Source organism: Lactuca virosa, chromosome 5 (assembly GCF_052849685.1).
Source record: "Lactuca virosa cultivar CGN04683 chromosome 5, Lactuca_virosa_CGN04683_v6, whole genome shotgun sequence".
NCBI classification, from domain to species: domain Eukaryota; kingdom Viridiplantae; phylum Streptophyta; class Magnoliopsida; order Asterales; family Asteraceae; genus Lactuca; species Lactuca virosa.
The window spans coordinates 333,415,948-333,432,164 of NC_136430.1; the positions used below are offsets into that span (position 1 = coordinate 333,415,948).

At 37.8% G+C, this 16,217-nt stretch overlaps 2 non-coding genes across 2 annotated transcripts; one reads left to right on the plus strand and one right to left on the minus strand.

Annotated features, from left to right (window-relative positions):
* Positions 1–11,627: 11,627 nt before the first annotated feature.
* On the minus strand, positions 11,628–11,734 carry LOC145117926 (small nucleolar RNA R71). The gene has a single exon (XR_013712918.1). It is a non-coding gene; the product is annotated as a small nucleolar RNA R71 (small nucleolar RNA).
* A 3,197-nt stretch (positions 11,735–14,931) lies between these two features.
* Positions 14,932–15,128, plus strand: LOC145118206 (U2 spliceosomal RNA). Its single transcript, XR_013713172.1, has one exon. It is a non-coding gene; the product is annotated as a U2 spliceosomal RNA (small nuclear RNA).
* The last annotated feature ends 1,089 nt before the right edge of the window (positions 15,129–16,217 follow it).

Consider the following 16,217-nt stretch of genomic DNA (forward strand, 5'->3'; position numbering starts at 1 on the left):
TGTCTAGGTACCAAAAGTCACAGAGACTTGACCAACAATATTATATAATATTCCTTTGGAGATTGTTACAAGACAAATCCATGGAAATGAAGTCTCAGATTCAAAGTAAATTCCTTTGAACATCCTTCTTGCATAAAAGTTTCTAACTTCCTCATCTATTCTTAACATCCAACTCCCAATATGGAAACATTCCATATTTTCCACATGACAACTCATTATCAATCAAATCCTGTCTATTCATAATAGTGTAAATATGGTCCATCCATTACTATACTTCCAACTGTCCTTAAGTGACCAATCCTTGGCGAACCTTAGATTTTCCTTAGCAGTTGTTTAACCACTTTAGTCATATCCGATTCTATTCCTTTTTCCCTCTTAATGCCCTAGGCACTTGGAAAAATAGAGCACGAGAATATTATAGCATATGCAATCGATCCTATACCCGAAGCATATGGGATACGATTCATAATGTCTTACATAAATACACGATCCCTGATCAGTCTTTTGGTATAATATTTCTATTTGCCATGTTCTCGCAATTCGAACTATGAAGAGGGATGTCGTAATCATAATCGAATTTTGAGGACGCAATTAACATTTCCATATAGAATTTCCTTATGTCGAATCTTTTCAACATAACATTCATATATGTCCTTGACTAAATTTGATTAAAGACTCAATCTAAGCTTTTAGATTTGAAATGAAGTATGAATTCCTCTCCCTTAATTATAGCAAAACAACATTTTCAAACCCTACAACTTTGCGAATTGAAACTTTTGTTTTCTATAATTAATATTGATAACTTGCAACACTTACCATAATAATTATGCTCTCACTAGCATAATAATTATTAACTTACCAACATAACACTTATGCTCCCACTAGCTTTGACATGTACCTAGAAATCAGTTGGACTTCTAGAAATCAATATTTATTGACTTTCATTACCAAAGTTCAGATTTCTGATACGAGATGCTTCGATAAGACTTTATCTAGGCTTCTCAAAATCATACACCTTTCCTTAGATAGCTCACATGTGTGTCTTAACAATTTTATAACTTACGACAATAAGTCTCAAATGTTTAGACCCTTTGCCATTTTTCATAATTCAAATTATGAATAGGGATGCCGTAATCATAATTGAATTGGAGAATGCAAATATCACAATTCTATCTCCTTAAAATCTAATTAGTGAAAGCGTTTCCTCACAATCATTTTCATGAATTGGAGAGAAACCTTATGACACTTAGATTTTATGGTGTATGTGTTCCTATCCATGTGAATTTGTCATAACCATTATCACAAGACAAGGTTAGTGACAAATCTAAACTCATATGGACTGAACTTGTTCAATCTTAATTTCTTGCCACCTGGCAGCACAAGGGCCTACCATTGCTTCCAATTCGGTGCCTTATGCAAACAATTGAGAACTCATAGAACTCACATGCATAGTCAACTTTAACTGGAATGAGCACAGAAACAAGAATATGTCAATACGATAGGTTACAAACCTCAAGCCGTGTGCTAGTGTTTAACAATAGGTTTACTCTTGATTAGTTCTTGAAACTTTTCAAGATCTTTAAGAATCCTACTGACCTCTTAACATATAAGATTCACTTTGTCAAGGAACATTACTTGACAAACAAATATTCAAGAGTTAGTGCGGTTTCTTATCAAGAAAGACACTTCACACAATTGGTCTTAGTTGGTCTTTGTCCTTACCAAGACATCACAACTTACCATTTTCAAATGTACAAGAGTAAGAAACATGTTACTCTACATTTTATGAGTGTTATAAACCTTCTTAATTTAGTGTCACTCAAGGCACAAGCTTGGAGTATGACTCTAAGACTTGTTTTTGGAACGAAGTATGACTCATCTTCTAGATTTAACCATTTCAACAATTCACAATTCCTCTTCTTAGCCATACAAATGCACTAAGATGTCCTTAGAGGATCAATTGTGATATGGTTTCATCATCATTAAGATGATCATAAAACATGATACTCAAGTACTCTCCCATATTTTCAGATTGGAGAAGTCTATCTTTCTGCCTAATTTGATTCTTCTCATTCGTTCTGCCATACATTGAACTTTTCCAATGATTCAGAATAATACTTAAACTTGTAAGCATAACCATATTCACTAAACTTTAGTAAATCATAACGAATAGTCTTATCGTTCTTTGTGGTGGACCTGACCAACACACACCCAGTGTACCTGATCCCCTAGTCCTTCACTTGACTCACATATTCATGTGAACAAGGAATTAGTCTTAATTTCCCAAAGATGAAGGTTCTCATTCATCACATAATACAAGTTGCATGATTTCAAGTTTCTATCTAACTGAAGCTTTGGTGATGAGAATCTTTCCTTATTTGGCAAATTCTCGACACTACCACAAACGAAAGAATCAAATTCATATTGCTAACATAGAAACATACAAACATCAATTTTCACAAATGCCATTGCAAGGAGATATTATAAAACAAAATTTTATTTATTTATAAAATGCAGAAAAACTTTTCCTTACAATGCAATCACAAATGAAAACTATGTTATTACAAATTTCTAAGCAATCTATCATAACTCCTAAGCAGCAGCTCAATAATCCGATCATCGAACCATGCGATTAAAATTCATCTTCGTGACCAGATTCAATACACTTTTCCTGTAAGCTTCCTTCCTTTTGCATGATCCTACAAAACATCAAAATGTAACCTTGTCACATCATGTATTAAGAATCAACAATTAGGAACTTAATAGAGTTAGACAGTAGATTTACCTGAAGCAGAGTCAAACTTTTTGATTCTACCCTCTTTCAGATCTTTCAGGTAGTCAGGGCAGTTTCGCTTCCAATGTCCCTTCAAATGGATGTAGAAACAAATGGCTTCTTTTGCATTGGCACATGAGAAAATCACAGACTTAGACTTTCTCTTTACCATTTGGTCAACCGGGTTGACTATGGCCGATCCCTTTCCATTGGGAAGAGAAATCTTTTCTGGACTTCCAATGTTACCAGTGTCAATGTCCATGGAAGTTTGAGAAGTAGATCTTCCAATCAAATTTGCTTTTCCAGTGCGCCAAATCATTGCTGATTCAGCAGCAACAAGCAAATAGGTAAGATCAATAAGGGCCATGTCGTGGTCTGTCACATAGTAGTCCTTAATGAACTCACTATATGACTCGGGAATTGATTGAAGAACCCAGTCAACAGCCAACTTCCTTGAGACAACGACACCCAATACTCTCAGCCTGTCAATATGTGACTTCATCTCCAAGACATGAGTACATACAGGTCTTCCATCTTGATGTTTTATTGCAAGTAGGGCTTGAGTGACCTTGAATTTTTCAAGTCATTGAACTTGTAGGTTAGGGAGAATTATTGGAGGAGGTGGATGAAAGCTTATTCTAAAAGATTTAGGGAGACCATAGTTGTCTGAACTAGACATCTACAAGGGAGAAATTCAAGTTAGTTGATTTAAGTCCTTAATATAACACCCAAATGAAATATTGAGGCTAGGACCCAACACAAGATTTTACAATTCGGAAGAGGGATGCCGTAATCCAATTGCAAAATATTTGAAGGTAGGTAAATGATGATTTACCAATTTCCACCATGAAAAACGAAATTGATTATTAAGTTTTAAATGGATTGAAATTCCTAGATCCTTTGAGATTCACTGAACTTTTCAATGACATGTTTAAATCTCGATTGTGCCCTTCAAGTTTGTGACTAGGATGCTGAGGATCACAAACAAGGTGTGAATAACCATGCAAACTAGCTTGGTACACCCAATGTTACAACCACCTAATCAATGTGTCGGTTAACTACACGCGCTCCATTGATCTATGATTAACATCAAGCTACCCTTTGCCATGCACTGCCAGTCCAGGATTAGTGTGCCGGTTAACCACACATGCTCCACTAATGACTTAACAAGGTGCAAAGTGCAATTTCATGGGATAGCACCATATTCACATTTTCCTAAAGTAAATAAGATTGGGAATTTAATAAAAGTTTAGTTACTTTATGATTTTCATTATAATTTTAATGAGAATTATTGTCCTGTCAAACCCGTTCGGCTAACGACCCTCCACCAGTCAAGGAAGCGGTGGGTGAGAGTGGACACCCATTAAACTGCCATTTTATAGGCAGTAACCTTATACCCCCATTATAGACCGGCTTCGTGAATGAGGCCTACTAACGGTAAGACTGACTTGTCTTATACATATATATAATTATTAAACTTATAATAATATAAAATATAAGGGTAGAATTTTAACTTTTAAAACTCTAGGGTTTGAAACTAAAGTATTCAAAAGTGAGACTTTACAAATTCCAAAACTTGAGGGTAAGTTTTGAAACTTGTCAAACCTTTTCATTTCTCTAACTTATGAGTTTAATGAGGTTTTTATGAAAAACTTTTCAAGTTCCATAACTTGAGGACAAGTTATGGAAGACCTTAAAACCATTTAAAGTGACCTTTAAAAATGAGATTCTTGAAATTCCATAACTTGAGGACAAGTTATGGAGTTCATAAAAACACATTTATGAAAAACTTTTCATTTTCCATAACTTGAGGACTAGTTATGGAGTTCATAAAAGGCATTTAGATCAACATTTTAACAAACAAAAACTATCAAATAATATTTCTATGATCTAGATTAAACTCATAAGTCAAGATAATTCATATAAACTATTTACAAGAAATTAGTCTATCATATAAACTAATACAAATCTTGAAACTATGACAATACCATATCAAAAAACACATTTCATGGTTCAAAAAACAGTTTGGGGTAATGATTCTGATCCAATTACTGGCCAAAAGTCGAAAATCTGCCCACTGGAGCACCAACTTGGCGAGTACATGAACTGGACTCGTCGAGTTGGCCATTTTATGAGGGGACTCGGCGAGTCACCTAGTGGACTCGGCGAGTTCACTGGGCAGAAGGCAGGAAATTCGATTTTTTCACTTTGAAAACCAATAAAACATCAAGTATAATAGAAAATAACCCATGGCTCTGATACCACTGTTGGTTTTTAGTATACTACAACATCCTATGGTGTACATACAACCCTAAATGCTTTGGATCTATGTTTTCTCTAATTATACATGCAATATTGTTTCCAAAGCATTAATCCTACAACTAGCATACAAAATGATATAATCAACATAAAAGGGAGTTATATAGTTACCTCTTAATTGTAGCTTGTAGAACTTCTTGATTTTGGCCTTTAAGAACTTAGTGCCCCAAGTGTTGCACCTCAAATGGAATCACACAACACCACCAACAATGGAGGACTTGAGAGAGAATACTTGCACTCAAAATCGGCTATAGTTCTTCCAAGAACACTAGGGTGCCATTTTTAGGAGCTAATGGGTTTCTTATATAGTGTGACGAAACTAGGGTTACACCATGTAAACCCTAATGTGCATGACCTTCCATATTCCTTAGGCTCCATGGGTTTAAACCTCCATGGATCATCCATGTGTTGTCACATGGGTTTAGCCCAACCTAAGGAATCATGGATCATTAGCCCACACCATAAGAATGAATGATTTTACCAAATCAACCCCTTATATTTAATTAGTCTCTTTTGATCACAAAATTAATTCCAAACTAATTTTTGATCAATACTAATTAAATAATATGATTTCATATTAATATATTAGAACTTATAATATATAAATAAATCATGAACATGCTCTTCTCAAAAGTCCATCCTTACAAATTGTTCCGGTGCCATGCAACCCAAATGGATCATGCTACTCTCGGGTCAAGTACATACCAATTATAGTTATGGGCTTAGACACCTAATCCAACAGGAATACCCCAGGCCCCTCAACCATCGGGTTAGAATGGCAACATACTATGTGTCCAATCATCCTCGGGATGGAATACCCTAGGCCCTCAACCATCAGATTGGAATGCCCCGGCCTGTTGGCTTACGCAGAAAGCAGTGAAGCCTCAGCCACCAACCAATCATGTGCACATAATACAGATAACCATACTATTAACCAGCTAGCAATCAAATAGACAAATCTTACAGATCACTAAGCATAACATCATCCTATCTACCATGATACTGATCTAACAGATCACTATAACATAACATGCACAACAGGATATCAATCCAAGGGTTGGCATTGGTGCCTTTGACCCAAAAGTACAGTGAGGAAAAACTCACCTCACACTGACAAATCACACAGAAAACCTCCGGTTGTTGGCCCACTAAAATCCCAAACTATCACAACAAATAAACATCCAATTAATAATCGAATCACTGCCCTTGACCAATGACCCAAACTTAGGGTAAATGGCCACTTTACCCTGTCCATAATTAGGCAAGACCCAGACCCAAATCTTGATCCAAAAAAACCCAAAATTATACAAGGCCCGTCATTGGCCCATTTTTTCAAATTGGGCCCAAACTCCTTTTTGGGCCTTACCCTAAGGTCCAACTCTTCACTTGGCCCAAAACACTCATACTCAGATAGACCAATAAGGGCCCAAGCATTCAAGCTCAAAAAGGTGGCCCAAAACATGAAGCCCAAAGTCTGGAGTCCAACAGAAGGCGTACGGGGGGCGTACTCCTTCGGTACGCTGGGTGTACACCGTCTCGCATTGACCCACAACAGGGTGGCTGACCGAGTACGCGGGACATACCCTCGCAGAGTCCAAAATCTCAATAAGTGCTTAATGGCTTAAGCACTTAAGCCCAAACTTCATATCCATGGTCCAAATGCCCCTTAGAGTCATAAAGTCTCCAACTTTATGACTTTAGACGTCCAAAAAGTCCTTAATACATGGTCTTAATCCATTAACACCTTCCATAAGAAGCATGTAACCAAACTAGATAAAGGGACCTCATTTTTATGTCTTAGAACCCTTCCTAGGGTCCGAAAGGACAACCCAAAATGTCCAACACCAAACATGCACAACAATGGGACTTTTAGGACAAAAGAACACCATAAAGCTACCAAGATGAGATCAAAACAAACCAAACATAAAGGTAGCAACTTTTTACCTCATGGATCTTCCCAAGAAGATGATGATCCAAGATCCACAAGCTTTCTTTCCCTTCTAGACTCCTTGATGCACTTCCTTCTCCTTTAAGCACACACATAACACACTTTAAGCTCAAAACACTCTCTTATGAGGTTAGGGTTTGCTAAGAACTGTAACACCCCATATTTCAAGTAACTTCAAGTTCATCCCTTGGACTTGGAATTGTGTCATTTTGGCCCTTGGTTTGGAAAGAAGTGGCAAAGGGAGGCCCTAGTGGGAAAAAGGATGATTTTGGGAACTTGAGAAGTACGTTGGGCATACATGTGAGTACGCTGGGCGTACACATATGTACGCTGGGCCTACGAGTGCCAGGATGAAACCCTAATATTTAGGGTTTGGGTGGTATATAAGTGTCTTTATGAGCTCATTACCCTTTATCCTTCCAACCTCTATAGTTTTGAGCCGTTTTCCCCAAATCATAGCCTTTCTTTTGTGTGTGTGAGCTAAAAGGGTGCCTCTTGGGTAGTTGAAGAAGAATTTAGTGCATCAAAGGAGTCAAGGAAGGGATCAAGCTTGTAGATCGGGAGTTTTCATCTTCTGGGGAAGCTTCAAAAGGTATAAAGTTCCTACCTTTGTGCTTAGATTGGTTGGATCTAATTTGTGTTGCTTTTGGTATCCTTATTGTCCTAAAGAGTGTTATTTTTTGCATGCTTTGTTTTGGTCGAGTTAATATATCCTTTCAGACCCTATGATGGGTCTTAAGACATAAAAATGAGGTCCCTTGAGCTAGTTTGGTCCCTAGTTCTTTGTAGGAGGTCTTAATGGATTAAGACCATGTTTTAAGCCCTTTTTAGTCGACCAAAGTCTTAAAGTTTGAAACTTTATGGTTCTAGAGCACATTTGAGTAGTGGATCTGAAGTTTGAGCTCAAGTGCTTGATCCATTAAGCACTTATGAAAGTTTTATGTCATGTGAGGGTACGCCCCGCGTAAATTATGTACACCCCACAATCAAAGTCAAACCCCTGTAATGGGTCAATGCGAGGCGAGGCACGCCCAACGTATCGAAGGGGTACGCCCCGCGTACGTCCCCTATTGAATTTCAGACTTTGGGCTTCGGGTAGTGGGCCATTTTGGGCTTTGATACTTGGGCCCTAATGGACTGACTAGATAAGTGTGTTTTGGGGCTAAGTAGAGGATCAGACCTTTGGATAAGGCCCAATAAGAAGTTGGGCCCAATTTGGAAAATTAGGCCAAGTGTGGGCTTGAAGTGGTTTGGGCCTTTGGATCAAGATTTGGGTTTGGCTTGCAGTGGGTGTGATAGACCGTCTGGGATTTCATAGTTTGGGCTTTTAGCTTACTGGATCTTCTTGAGTGAAGGCCATTAGGCCCAATTTGGAAAATTGGGCCATAATTGGACTTGAGAGTTTATTTTGATATTGAACCTTTTGTCATCTGGTTAGGCCTTGGCTTTGTGCCAAGTTTGAGGAAGGGTAAAAAGATCTTTTACCCTGTTTATTGGACTCATTATATGGGTCAGTGACTAGATGCTGATGATTGTCATTTTGGTATCCGCTAGCGGATCTGCAGTCAGAGAGTACTCAAGGAATCAACTTTGCTGGGGTGTAGTCTTGATGATGGTGGTTTAGGATCTGGCAGTCAGCGGTCAGGTATCATTTGCGTGTTTCGACGGCGTGAGGTGAGTTTTCCTCACTGTACTAACAGGGTCGAAGGCACCAATGGCGACCCTTTGGTTGATATCCTGATATTGTTGACATACCAAGTACGGAATAGATATGCATGGGTATGCTAGTTATTGACATGCTAGTATGGTAGATATGTAGGACTGCCTGTGATATTGTCTGATTATCTGTATAGGATATTATCTATTACATGTGGACATATTGTGTGGGTTAGGTTGAGGTTGTACTGCTTTGTGTTGTAGCTAACAAACCCTAGAGTATTTCAGATATGAGCTGAGGGCCAGGGAGGGCATGCCAGACTCATACTGAGGACTCATTATCATTCCAAATATGAGTTGAGGGTAAGGGAGGGCATGCCAGACTCATACTAAGGGCACATTAGCATTCCAGATACGAGTTGAGAACCGAGTGGTATGCCAGACTCATACTGAGGGCTTGAGTGTATTGGAGCAATCCATATATGAGCTGAGGGCCGGGAAGGGCATGCCAGACTCATACTAAGGGCTTGTGGGCATTCCAGATACGAGCTGAGGGTCGGGCAGAGCATACCAGACTCGTACTATGGGCCGGGGAGCAAGCCAGACATAAGCTGCGGGCCCAGGGGGCAAGCCAGACTTATGCTGTGGGCTCAGGGGTTATCCAGTCTGTTAGTTGTGGACCCATTGCATGCTGTTATTTGTATATGTGCTATTGTTTGTGTGTTGGTACTTTGGGGGAACTCACTAAGCTTTGTGCTTACGGTTTCAGTTTATTGTTTCAGGCGCTTCAAATGTTTTGGCAAGGCAAAGGTGTGACCGTACACATCCTCCCATTTTGGACTTATGGTTTCTGGGAAACTCTGATATGAAAGTATTTTGAAAACATTTTGTAATAGCTAATGGCTTTTGGATGTTTGAAAAAGTTTTAATTTTACTGAAATTTTATGGATGTTACAAGAACGGCTCAAGGACTTGGAGGCTAAAAGGGTGAGGCTAAATGATCCATAAAGGTGTTTAAATACTTCTCAAACCCTAAAAATTAGGGTTTCACTCGGACATTAGTACGCCCAGTGTACTAGGACGCGCCCTAGTACGCTTAGCGTACTCACATGTATGCCCAACGTACTACTCCTGCTCCCAAAATTACCATTTTGCTACTAGGGCTTCTTAGGGCTACATCTTTATAATGCAAGGACCCAAAAATGACGTAATTAAAAACCAAAGGAAGGATTTGAAAATACATGAAACCCGGGATGTTACATATTGGATACTTTGATTGCTTGAATTCATGTTCTGTGTAGCTTAGCGACTATTAAATTACATGAACTTGTTACCTAGTAGTTTAGTGACCATTAAATTACTAGAGCTAGATCGACCAAATCTTAGATAAGTGATAAAAGTAACTAATTTAGTTGTGCTGGAGAACATAAATTATGACCATAATTGTGTTTATTTAGATAAATCTTACATAACTTATCTACATCCAATAACTGATTATGTGTTTTGCTTATGTATGACCATACAAGGCAGTTCACGAATTAGTGAAAACATTAGTAAATTTAGACTTGAATTGCTAATAACATAATATTTTATAACCAACTTTAATAATCCATAATTAGTAGCTACCCATAGAGGATAAGTGGATTCGAACTAAACAAAAGTGTTTTTAGAATATTGATTGAGATTATTAGTTAATTGTTTAAGTTTTTTTGAACTTGTAAAATCAGATAAAAACTATTTTAACTTTTTGTTGTTTTAGGTTAATTTATAGTAATTAAATTAGTTAATTAAATTCGTTCCATGTGTTCGACCCCAACTTACTTTACTATATTATAACCTGACTAGGTACACTGCCTATAGGTGCATTAGTAAATAAGTAGTTAGGTTATAAATTTAAAGCTAGATGGGTGATATCTTTTGCACACATCAAGTTTTTTGCGCCGTTGACAGGGAACGACTATTTTAGTTCTTTAATTTAATTGCTTTAGGTTAATCGATCCTTTTTGTGGGGTAAAACCTGCAAGAAGTTAATTTTTAGCATTAGATTTTTTTTTTCAGAATTGAAGTCACAACGTGAACTCTTAAAGCTCACGATATGAGCTCGGCTCTTTTACGTTTTCTTTTGTTTTTGCATTCTGTTTAGTTTATCTGCTTCAACACGAGGTGGTATCATTACCACATCGTGGGGAAGGATCAGTAGGAATTTTTAATTACTTTTTATTCGTTTTTACGTTTTTATTTTTGTTTTTGTTGCACTAGTATATGAATCGTGGATCAAACATACATTTGACACCACCACTTGAAGATTCATAGTCAACTTTTCATAAAAAGAAGGATAAGAACGTAGGAGAATCAAATACACCAAAGAAATCACCATTCAAGGATTGAAAATCGGGTTTTAGTAAAAATAAAGGCAAGCATGTAGGAGAATCAAGCAACCTCCCGAAAGACGAAGGCACTTTTGAAGGCATCGAGAACACTCCTAATAAGAAGGAAACTGGTTACGAAACATATCAAAGTAGTGAACATGAAGGCGAGCCAACAAACATTATTGCGGACATTGCTGACATGACAATGGAGACATACAAGAAGAGAATTTGAGAGGGCACCGGTCCAGGTTTAGTGCAACCCACAATTCCCGCTACCTCAACATTCGAGCTTAAAGGACATATTCTTTCCACGCTTAAGGATGTTCCATTTTCCAGGAAAGATCATGAGGATGCTTACAAACACCTTGATGAAGTCAATGACATCGCTGATTACTTCAACGTTCCGAATGTTCCACGCGATACAATGTTGTTGAGAATGCTTCCAGTCACTTTCAACAGAGCTGCTAAAGATTGGTTAAAGGCACTTCCACCTGGTGCAATTACCACATGGGCACTGCGTGAACAATTCTTAGAGAAATTTTGCCCACCATTAAAAGTGTCTAAACTCAAGAAGGCAATAGCTAACTTTGAGAAACAACTGGGTGAATCACTTTATGAATCATGGGAGCGTTACAAGGGATTACTTAGAAATTGCTCCCAAAATGATATTAATGTACAACAAGAAGTATCAATCTTCTACGATGGGGTAAATGTGATGACAAGGAAATGCCTTGATTCTCAAGGACCTTTAACAAAAAAAATCTCGCTGAAATTAAGGAGTTAATTGAAGAGTTTTCTAAGCATTCACGTGAGTATCATAATCCTCGAAATGATGGAGCAAAAGGAATTGGGAGTGGCACTTCGAAAGTCATGGAAACTGTTTTGGCTATATTGAATAATATGGATCTGAGAATGATGAAGTTGGATTAATCCATACACGCTATACGTGTGGTTTGTGAAAAATGCAATGGTCCACATTTGACAAAAGATTGCCATTTGGACGAGAACGGGAATAAGAAAGCTCAAGTATGTTACTCAAGTGGAGACCATTACGATGAAGATTGGAGGAATCCAAGAAAGAATGGTTGCCTTATGATGAATACAAAAAGCAAAAAGAAGAGAAATATAGGCAAACTGGCCGAGGCTTCTACCAAAAAGAGCAACCACAACCTGAAAAGAAAGTTGATTTTGAGTCCATGTTTACTAGATTTATGGAGGCTTCGGAAAAATGTCATGATGAAACGATGCAACACTAAGAGACCAACAAGCTCTAATGAGAGATCAATAAACTTTGCTTAGAAATCATCAAGCATCAATTCAAAACATTGAAGCTCAACTTGGTCAATTAACTACATTGGTTAACAGACGATTATCTCCACAAATTCCCGATAAGAAACCATCATCGCATGTCATGGTCATCGATACTGAAGAAGACACTATTTCTGAGTTCCTAGAAGCCTTAGAAGAAGAGCCAAAGCAATCCGAACCACAACCAAAGAAGTCAAAGATCGAGAACAAAAATTTTGCTGAATCACCGTCTTCACGACATGGCGATTCAATCTCCACGGCGTGGCCTAGGTCTGAACAGAAAAATATTGTTGATGTTCGAGCTTATCAACCACCGCTACCATTCCCTTCTCGATCCAGAGTTCACCCACTGGAGCAAGAGCATATGAAATTTATGAAGCAAGTTAAGGGTATTCCTATTAATACTCCTTTTATTGAATCTGTGGCACAAGTGCCCGAATATGCAAAGTTCTTGCAAGACTTACTCGATACTCGCCAACAACTAGAGAAGACCTCCAAGGTTGTCCTTAGTGAGCAAAGTTCTAACGTTATTATGGAGGGGACACCAAGGAAGATGGGAGATCCATGACGCCTTACACTTCTATGTGAATTTGGAAATCATATGAAGATATATGCCTTAGCCGATTATGGAGAAAGCATAAATTTGATGCCTTGTTTGTTCTATCAAAAGCTCAATCTTCCACATATGAAGGCTACTCTAATGACAATTCATATGGCAAAACATTTTGTGACTAATCCTCGAGGCATAGTTGAGGACATTTTGGTAAAACCTGGAAAGTTTATTTTTCCAATTGACTTTGTGGTGCTAGACATGAAAGAGGATAAAAATGTCCCAATTATAATTGGACGCCCTTTACTCAATACCGCACGAGCCTTGGATATTCGTGAATCTAAACTCACATTGCGAGCAGGAGATGATGAAATGACTTTTGGAGTGGCGTACAGATTCAAGAATGACTATGCTCAAAGTGAAGTATTCAATATAGATGAAGAAAATGAGCTTGAAGAATTGGAGAAATTGATGGAAGAAGAAGTTCGAGCAATAAAAGAAGTCAAGCGTACAAAGCCTAGAGCATCAATTCCGATGGTTTTGAAGTATTTGCTTATAAAACTCCAAGTTCTCTAGTTAGTGAGGAGAGTGAAGAAAGTTTGGTGTCAAGTGATGATGAAGAAGAAGTTACCCAAGTCTTGAAACCACCAACTTTGGACAAGGAGAACATTGAAACCAAGGAGCTACAAGAAGAAGAAAGAGAAGGTCCTAAACTTGTTGAGAATAAAGGGGTTAAACGAAAGCTTGAAGAAACTAATTTTAAATTGAATTAGGAAAACTCTAAGAAGGTCTACTTAAGGAGAGTACAAGCGTACAAGAAAGGGTGGACGGAATAGAAGGTGCACTTTGTGATTGAAAATTCAAACGATTCAGCGTGAGGTGACACAAAGTCCGACTCATGACTCCTATAAAAAGAAGTGCTTTTCGGAAGGCAACCCGAGCTCGGTTTGCGTTTTTCTTTTCATTTTTGAACTTTTTTATTTTAGCATTTCTATTTGTTAAACTTAGATGACTTCAACTTTTGACTATCACTTTCAAACATTCACTCTCGCACGAACGTAGTAGTAGCCCCACACTTCGATTTTGTGTCGGATTTCTTCATCTTTTTCTTGATTCCGTGCTTAATCTCCTATTTTGGTAAAATCTCCATTCTTTAATTGTATTAATTTCTTAAAAGTTTAGGCATTTAGAAGTAGGGTTTGTGTTCAAGCCTAATTGTCAAAATTAGTTCAATCGTATGCGATTTAGATGCTCCATGTGTGATGAAAATCCTTAGAATAGCAGATCACACAAACCCCAAACATGAAATTAAGTTCAATTTGACTAGAGAATGACCGACTGCCATTCACGTCCCGAACGGACTTCACGACGTGGTCTTCGTGACCAGGACGTGATTAAAAACACATATTTTGATATATAGAAGGGATTTTAACAAGTTAAAAGGATTATATGTTGATTAAAAACACATATTTTGATATATAGAAGGGATTTTAACAAGTTAAAAGGATTATATGTTGATTAAAAACATATATTTTGATATATAGAAGGGATTTTAACAAGTTGGACTTATCTGATTAGTTTGAGTTTGTCCATTAGTTATTGTGTTTGGTTATAAATTTAGTTAATAGATATGTGATATAATACTAAATGGACAGTAGGTACATGAGTGGAAGGAGTCATTTGTAATTCAGTAATTATCAACATCACAACATGAAATGAAGTTTTTTTGTTTGTTGGCATTGAGTGAATTTAAACTACAGAAAAAGCAATGCAATCATAAACACATATGCATATGCAGTAGTAGTCTAAGTTTGATTTGAATATATAGAGAAAGTAAAGAAGTAAAAGAATAATATTGAAGTTTGTTTTTGTTGTGATGGAAGGAACTAGGAAGGGAGATGGCAGTGAAAGTGAAAGAGTCTGCATCCCAATTCCCACATTGGGTGAATGAAGGAAGCAGGCAAGAGGGAGGCGAGTACAAAAGGGGAAGCCCACAGCTGTAAGAAGCATACCTTTCTCGGCCTTTTGGCTAAGATCAAGTGTAGTATCTGTTCTTATCAGTTTAATATCTGATATGTGGGCCATCGGCCCACTCGATATTAATCTTATTTTTTATGGGGGAAGGCCCGTTACAGTAGCTTGCTGCTGGGGTTCTTCATGTGTCGCCTTGGTCTTACACTACAGCCAAGGCACGGCGCACCCCTCCAATATTCAGTTCACCTTTTTGACCTGTAAAGTATCAATCCAGCAGAAACTAGTTATTAGTTATCCTTGATAACAGAGTGCCAGAAAGATTAAACCCACTCCCCTAATTTCAACCATGCATGGACACACTACAAGATAGATTTATAAAATCGTCTTGGGAATTCTTCTCACACCAATGTGGGAACACTCACTAATATAATATATACAGAAACTAACTAAAATTTTCTTTTAAACTAACAATTAAACCAACATACTGTAATTGAACTTATGTTGATCATGTAAAACAAAACTATCTACAACGAAACCATCAGATGGTTTCTTTCTAGTCCAACTTATTACGAATTTGTATAACTACATCCTGCTACCCCACAAGCTGGATTGCCTGGCGCACCCCTCCAATGCTCAGTTCCATGTTCATAGATTTGACTTAACTTTTAGACTTTAAAAGGCTTAAAGATTTCAAAGTCTTTGGTGTCTGATGTTTTCATGTGAACCCACTCCCATAATTTCCACCATGGACCTGGCTTTTTATGGATTTCTTTCATGTTACAAATATGGTAAGTAACAAGAGACTCAAAAATCAGTTGGCTTTTAATGATATATATATTTTCTTCAGGAGATGAAACAAAACAAGGTTTATTATCACTGTGACAAACAAGAAATGTTTGAGGTAAAATTTAAAAAAAGTGGTGTCCATCTGAGTCGGACTAGTCGGCAATATAGGCCTGAAGAGCCAAGACTTGTAATCCTACCACTGTCGGAAGCGAGGAGTTGTCGCAGCTCTGTGAAGCCAGCCTAACGCATTGCCCCCTTCTCTAGATTCCAAGAGACCCAAAGCCTTCGCTCAAGCCACTTGAACCAGCTCTCGACTTGGAACGGGCAAGTCAAATTACACACCACCAGACCCAACCAAACTGGACCAAATCATAATCCAACCCACTTTGATACCCCCACTTGGGTTACAGGCAAACGTTACCAGGCCCGGTGACCAACTCTCTACAAGATAAATCTATAAAATCGTCTTGGAATCCTTCACACACCAATGTGGGAACACTCATCAATATATATACATAAACAAACTGCATTTTC